Source organism: Pteropus vampyrus, unplaced genomic scaffold, assembly GCF_000151845.1.
Source record: "Pteropus vampyrus isolate Shadow unplaced genomic scaffold, Pvam_2.0 Scaffold43, whole genome shotgun sequence".
Taxonomy (NCBI): Eukaryota; Metazoa; Chordata; class Mammalia; order Chiroptera; family Pteropodidae; genus Pteropus; species Pteropus vampyrus.
The window spans coordinates 492,044-499,597 of NW_011888824.1; the positions used below are offsets into that span (position 1 = coordinate 492,044).

At 37.3% G+C, this 7,554-nt stretch overlaps 1 long non-coding RNA gene across 1 annotated transcript in view; it reads right to left on the reverse strand.

The window, feature by feature from the left end:
- Positions 1-6,989, reverse strand: part of LOC111738767 — a 10,135-nt gene extending 3,146 nt beyond the window's left edge. Inside the window, exons 1-2 of the long non-coding RNA XR_002779975.1 lie at positions 6,912-6,989; positions 5,452-5,513 (exon numbers count right to left, since the gene is read on the reverse strand). This is a non-coding gene — a long non-coding RNA (uncharacterized LOC111738767). The remainder of the gene's footprint in view (positions 1-5,451; positions 5,514-6,911) is intronic.
- Between the last annotated feature and the right edge of the window lie 565 nt (positions 6,990-7,554).

Below are 7,554 nucleotides of genomic sequence, written 5' to 3' on the forward strand. Positions count from 1 at the left end.
TTTTAAAAAATGGGACATATTGGCTCATAGAACTGATAAGCTTGATTTAGCACCAAGAACCCAGGTTTTCTGTGGCTCAGCTCTGTATTTCACCTGGACTTTCACAGTGGTTTCCCAGCAACTACCAGTGCTCCCTTGGTAGTCCCAAAATGTCCACAGCATCCCCAAATCTCATATCAATCCTCACATGACCTCCCACCTCCCTTCACTGCTTATTCAGGTAGCCCATCCTGATCACTTGTAGTTCCAAAGCTATGTGTACATGTACACGTGTGTGTATATATACATAAAAATATATGTGTGTGTGTATGTGTGTGTGTGTGTGTGTGTGTGTGTAGTCTAATATGTGGGTTCAGTTAAAATAATTTTGGAGGTCAAGACCAGTATTTATTTTTAATTAAATGTAATAGAGTTTAAAATACCAAAGGTATCACATATAATAACAATATTGTTTCTATAAAATTTTTGTTTCATTGTGTATGTGTATGTGTGAGTATATATGTACTATATCAAATATAAAATGATTTCTTACTACATGCCTTGCAGCTCCTCCCAAGGGCTGAATGAGCAATATGAGCAAGTCATCAAAGGCATGAAATAGCATGATAAAATTGTAAGTTACTGAAACTAACTAGAGCAAGATAGGAAGTGAATGGGGCTGATCTGTTGAGAGCCAGAGGACAGGGTAGAAACCTCGAGGGAAGCAGCAAGGTTTGGAAGGGACACAAAGAAGATGGGAAGGTGGTGACTGAGGGCCCAACTAGACTGGAGACCCCAAATGTGTGGCAGGCCACGTAGGAATAACTGAAGCAGGGGGTTGGTTTGAAAAAAGGGAGGTTGAATGCCAGAGGTGCTAACAAGAAACTGCTAACATAAAACATGGTGCCACGGACAGAGAAAGAAGCAAAGCAATGTGTTCAGAAAGAAAGGAAGCAAGAGATCAAGGTCTCAAAAAACAATGTAAAGGGTAATGATGTGAGGATAGATGGTTTAGGACCCTAGGGGATAGAGCAGTTCTAGATAATGACAAGATTTGGGGCAAGTCCTGGTTGGCTTAAAAGAAGGAGACAACAAGAACTTAGAAGTAAGTTTGGATGGTTGTGCTAGTAGATATTTGGATAACCCATTATGGTGGCAAAAGTTGGGGTGCAATGGAAGAGCATGAGCCAAGTACAAAGCCCTCAATAGTCAGAAAATCAATAAGCATGCTAAAATGAGACACATAAAGAAATCCTATAAAAATAAGAATCTTTAGGACAAGGATTCTTCAGAACACTGAACCAAACTGGAGAGTTTGGAAGGGAAGAATCTGTGTGTGAAAGGTAGTCTCAACTGTGGTATATCAGGAAGTCCTGAAGAAAAACTTTTGGAGAGAGGCAGAGAGATAAAAGGAACACTGACCAACCATCTGAAAGATGATGGTCTCCCAACAGGAAACAGTCAACCTTTAAGTTTCTCTGTCCTGCTTTTCCAGGACTTCTGTTGTGCCTCACTTCTTCCAAAGAGGCAGAGAAAAATAACAGCATTTGGGCTAGTAGTAGTATAAAATTAAGTCACAATTTTTGCAGCTACTCAATACAGTTGTATTATTCAAAGAAATATTTCATCCTCCACTTGCACAGTCTTCTCTAGTTTAGAAATGTCTTATCTTGCTATTGAATTTCATAAGGTTAAATTTCCCCATATGTGCACATGGGTTCTGTATCATCCATGTTGTGAGGCTCTGTCACATTATTGTATTGAAGCCATTCCGGCCTTCATGTTATATATATCAGCACTTACTCACTTTCTCCTTCTTCCTCTCTCTCTTTCATTTCATGATTTTAATAGCAAAAACTAGAAACGTAATTTTTCTTCCCTTGCCTACAGCACAAATATTGCCCGTGGGTGTACACACACGTAGACACACACACTCACACACACATTTCCAAGCACTGTTTTTGCAACTATCACAAAATAACTAAATTTGAAATTGAATAGCAGTCTAATTTATTGTTTTATCATCAAAATTTCTACTTGCTCATGAGTATTAATAGAATCTGTTTAGATGTTTTAGATAGGAATTCTTAATAATAATTGGCATCAAATTCCTTAACTGTATTATTTGCTCCCCCCTGTGGCAATCTGACGGCAAAAAAGAAAAAAAGGATCCTTAAGAACAGAATCACAATTCGTAACTCATTCATGAGTGACATAACAATGGTATGTGTCTTGCTAGAAAAAGGCTATCGATAGAAACTGTCACAACATTCTTTTCTTTCCATGTAATCTGCATAATGTATGACCTGGAAACCTACTGGGCTAAGGGCTAATATTTGGCAATGGGCTAAGGCAGAAATTTAGTATCTGAAAATATTTAATGATGAACTAAAAGGAAAGTTTTACTTTAAGGAATATTTATTGAGTGCTTACTCTGTGACAAGCATCGTGTTCTGTGCTTTACAAGATTTGCGATATTTAATCCTCACGAACTATCATAATAATCTTGTGTAGTGAATGCTATTAGTTAAGAGGAGACAAGTGAGGCTTAGAAAGATTAAATAGTTTGCTATTAGGCATTTAATGACTAAATAATGAAATAAAGAAGAAAAGACCTCTCCTGAAATAGAAAGAGAAATACAAAGTCCATCAAATACCATATTCAAACTAAGTTTATATTATGTCTATTAACAGGACATTTGAAATCAAAGTAACAAAAAGTTGGCCTAGCTAAATCCAAAATGGTGGCTAATTTTATAAAATACTTTAAATTACAGAAGTAATCTATTTTAAAGTAATAAAATTTCATAGTAGAATGTCAAACTAGAATCACTGAAAATCTTGTTTAGTGCAATATGAATCCAGTTTATTTTTTCAGGCTTTATTCTTGAGATCTTAAAAATAAATGTAAACATCAAAAAGGTGTTTTTAAATGATCTATTGATATCATTTTTCTTTCCTTTGCTTTTCTAGGCCTAGCTAGATTGAATATTGAGCTGTCTAAAATAGTACAATAGTAGTATTTCTCTACTACTGACATTGCCAGGAAAAATAAGGAACCCCAAGCAAAGTGACCCTCAGCAGTGCTCCTCTAAAGGATGCCAAGTGATGTTCCTGTCGATGCATTTGGTCACCTGCCCTCGCACACAGAAAGCCTAAGAATTCTCCTAGTCTTTGGCACTCATTGTAGACAAAATGGCTTCTGGATTGCCATTTTTGCTCAAGATAAGGCCATTTCCCTTCTTGGAAAGCTGGATGTCATGCATGAGAAGTATAGGAGTTTGGAGTTCCTAAGCCCTCTCAAGATTAAGAGCAAGCTTCAGTGAGTAAGGAGAGAACATCAGAGAGGCATAAGTGGCACCACCATGCGTGGGCCCCCATCTGTCAGCTCCTTCAGAAACTGGACAGGAAAAATCTGCTTGACTGGTGAGTGAGGAGCCTGCCTGTAAAGCAGTCAAAGGCAACAGGGGATACGTTTGGCTTTACTGCAAAGTAAAATTGGTTCAAAGTCTATCTGAAGCTGGACGGGAAGTTTGCTTACTTACCTACAGTGCTAAAAGCAAACAGTCAGAGTCTCGGGAATAAGCCATATATGGAAACAGCAGGGCAAAATACGTGAGTAAGAAGAATCAACAGAGAGCAGTCAGAAAGGATGCAAACACCACAAAAGATTCATTTGGACAAAATCTGCTTTCATCATCTGTATGTGAGAAATAGCTTAATGGTGAAATATTTCCAAACATTAGCAAGTCTATGGTTATATGAAACTTTATCCTCTAGTTGTTAACTTTCACACACACGCATGAGTCAATAAGAAAACTCCCTCATCATAAACCTGCCATTCCTAGACAACACTCTTAATCTCTGCCATGTGTGGTTAATGCCATAGATCTCATTCTATTAACAATATGAATTCAAATCAAATCATTCGATGGTGAAAGGAGAGCAGGGGCAAGCTGTAAGCCTGAAATACAATACACTCAGTTTGAGGAAAGTGCATTTTCACAGAAGATGAAGTTCATAAAATAAGCACTATGTCAATAATGTGCCAGGACATGTCTATTAAGAGATACTTGTGAAAAAAAGATCTATGTTTATAGTAGATATTGCTTCAATGCTAATGGCCTGTCTGAGACTCTGTCATGATTTTTGTTCATAATAGCTTATCAGTGAATGATGCAAGTACTCAAGGAGACTTTTATGATGCCTGTGGTTGGTCCGAGTCTCAGCCTAAACAAGATCACAGTGAATTAGAGACTGAACATTTTCAGTGTGGGCTGAAGCTGATGTCACAGTAGTACACACCCTGATATTAAGCTTCCCAAAGCATATCCATCATCTTGATCCATTTTTTTCCTTTTTTAGCTACCCCAGCTCATTAACAGATAAGAAGCAACACATCTGTCCACAGAAATCACAAAAATCTTGTCCAAAAAAAAAAAAAATCTTTGTCTAAGGAGCCCAAGGTTCTCTCCTAACAGATCAGTAAACATTATCTTTCTGCTTCATGCTTATCGCAGAACACAGCATAATACTGACTCTGCCAATTAGCCGCTAGTGTTTTATATGCCTTCCAGGGTATGCGCGTCAAGAAGTTTAAGATCTGAGATAACTATCTTAAGAATATACAGTGTTCAGACATCACTGTATATCGAATGCGAAGAAAAGACAGTAGAGTTTAGAATAGAGGCAAGGGTGTTCTCTTTAAAAAGAAGTGAATTCAAATTCACATGTCCCTGCTCCACCTCTAACCAAGCTCGTGTTATATATTAGCTGTCTTGGACCTCATTTTTCTCACTGGAAGAATAGGGAGAATAATGCCTCGCAGGGTTGTCATGAAGCTGAAGTGAGACTGTGTATGTGAAAGGGCTTTGAAATGTAAAGTTTCTACCTAAACGGAGGGTGATAGAGACATGTAGGGTATTCTTTTCAGGTACCCAGACAGAGCTCTAACAAGTTTTCTTATTAAACTGATCACACAAAATTCCATTGTGCGTTCTAATGTCAAATTAAACAATGCACTAGTTCACTTTTACTTCAAATCTGGTGGTATGCTTTTCTTCATAAATGGCATAAGCTCCAACCTAGAAGGTAAGACATCTTCTCAAAAAGCCTTAACCATGTGTCCAGCTTTTACTATATGATTCTCATAAGCATAGTTCTTTAAAAACTCACAGATAGAAAAACATTTCATAAACTCTTTGGACAATTTGAACTTAAGACTGTACTGGCTATCAGTTCCCATTTAACTTGAAAACTAACTTGTCACTGTAATGGTACCACAGTTCATATTATGTAATGAAATAAAATAAAAATGTTAAACCAAATATATGTAGAGTGTAAAATGTCTGTGGCATTACGTTAAAAGGACACCATCTTGATTTCTGAGACATAATCTAAAGAAAACATCATCAACATGAGCAACGATAAATTTTTAGGTGTTTCTTTAATATTTACATACAATATTCTTACCTAAGGATCAGTGGTACAGGCTTTTCATTGAAGAAAGGGCTATTTGGAAACCTCTTTACCTCCTGAAAAATGGAATACAAACTATAAAGTTGAATTGAAGGGAGCAGATGTTATCATGCGACTAAAGCTGGGTATAGAATTTTCTTTTTATATATCCTGAAAATTATGATTAAAAGAGAAATACATTGTCGTATTTCTTTCACACAGATGACATGTGAGGAACATAAGAGACATAAGACAAAAAAGTTTCCTTTGTTAAATATCTCTATCAATTCTAAGCATCTATTCTAAAAATCAAAGAAGTAGGATTTGATTTTCTCTGCATTCTCACAGAGTTTTAACACTAAAATCTCTGCAAAGATAAAAGGTGTTATAAAGTCAAACTCTGATGGGCTTTTAAAGTCAAAGCTGAGTTGTACTTAGTCTTAAAGGCAAGGAAGAGCCACTAAAGAACAGAAGAAATGGGTAAATTTAAAATCCTAATACATCATGTAAAAGTATTTTCATAAAGATGATCTCCTTGGACTGAAAAATAACTATGAACAGGAAGAACATTCGGGGCTCAGAGGATGTCTTCCCTGCGCTCACATGGCAGGTGAATGGCAGGTACAGAACTCACATCTTCAGCCTTCTAGCCAGTCCTCTGGGCTCTATCTAATGTTTTTTAAAAATGTTCTAGGGAGCCCTGAAGTTGTGAGAAAGGGCTGCAGGCTGTTTGGCAAGAGGTGGGAGCACATTTCAAAGGATGAATGATGGGGCCTGGCTTAGTTTGTCGCTGCCTCCCCAGCCCCCAGCAGAATCTCTAGGGACACATTCATGTACATTTCACTCCAATCCTTTCAAAATATTTATCTTTTGAAATAAACTTACTCTCATTCTTTGAAATAAATTATCTAGTTTCAATTCTCCCTTTCTCTTAAGCCTATCGACTTGGCTTCCTCAAATCACACATTTGAAGGAATGGTTATCTCCACTCTTTTTCATTCCCACTCATTATCATTTAGGTATCACCAAGAAGACTCTTCCCATTTAGGTTGATAAAACAAGGGTTGTAAAGACTCCTAGTCGCTAAATCGTAATAAATTTGAGTCGCTAATCTGTCAGGAAAAGTATTAGAGGCACGTCTAGCATCTATGTTCTCCAGCACCATCTCAGGTCAATGCGAGCAGACTAGAGACAACACAGGATTCTAATTAAACTAATAAAATAAGTAAGACAAGTAGTAAATTGCAGGAAATAGTTTTTTCTCATTCCTCTAACCCTCAACTCCATCTACGAGCAAGTAAACGAACAGGCAAACATAAAACACAGACCACAAGAAAACAGTATTAACTACTTTCTGACAAATACCTTTGCATCAGAAAATATCCTAAGAAAATCAGAGAGCTAATTATAAGGCAGAAAAAGGATGAAGAAAATTAATGTAATTTAGATAATAAACATCCGTGCTTCATTCCCACCTCTGAATTCTCTGTGAGTGCACCCTCTCTTTAACCTTTCATCTTAAGCAAATATAAGGCAATGTAAGCCAAGCCAGGGTTCCTGAAGTCTTTAGGATAATATTTATCACTATTTCTCAAAAAGCTTTCTGGCACATCATTTTTTTGGTGAAATTCATTCACATGATTGAATTTGACACATGCTAGAAACATCGGAAGCCTACTCCCAAGACACCATAATGGCAAATGGCTTACTGTCCAGATGCCCTTATACGGCCAGACATCCTATAAATCTGACAGTTCAGTGTATGCATTGCGTATGGGTCTTGGCTCCGAGTCACATTCCTCCAGTATGTTTCCCTGGGAGCTTTGATTTCCGCTTTGAGGGCTGGCACAGACTCCTACTTGCTCTTATAAGAAAATGTCTACAACTCAAAGTTGAAAATGTGCAAGATTCCTTCTTTAAGTACACAAACACTCTTAAGTCTGGCCACTTTCCTGTAGTCCTGCCAGGTTTTCTCTATGTCTGATATCTGATCAAGTAACTTTTTTTAGGGGGGAAAAAACAACAAAAAACATAAGAGAAGGAATGTAGTACATCCAAAGTTGAACATCTCACAAGCCTTAACCAAAGGATCTGCACAAATGATGTCCATGTAGACAC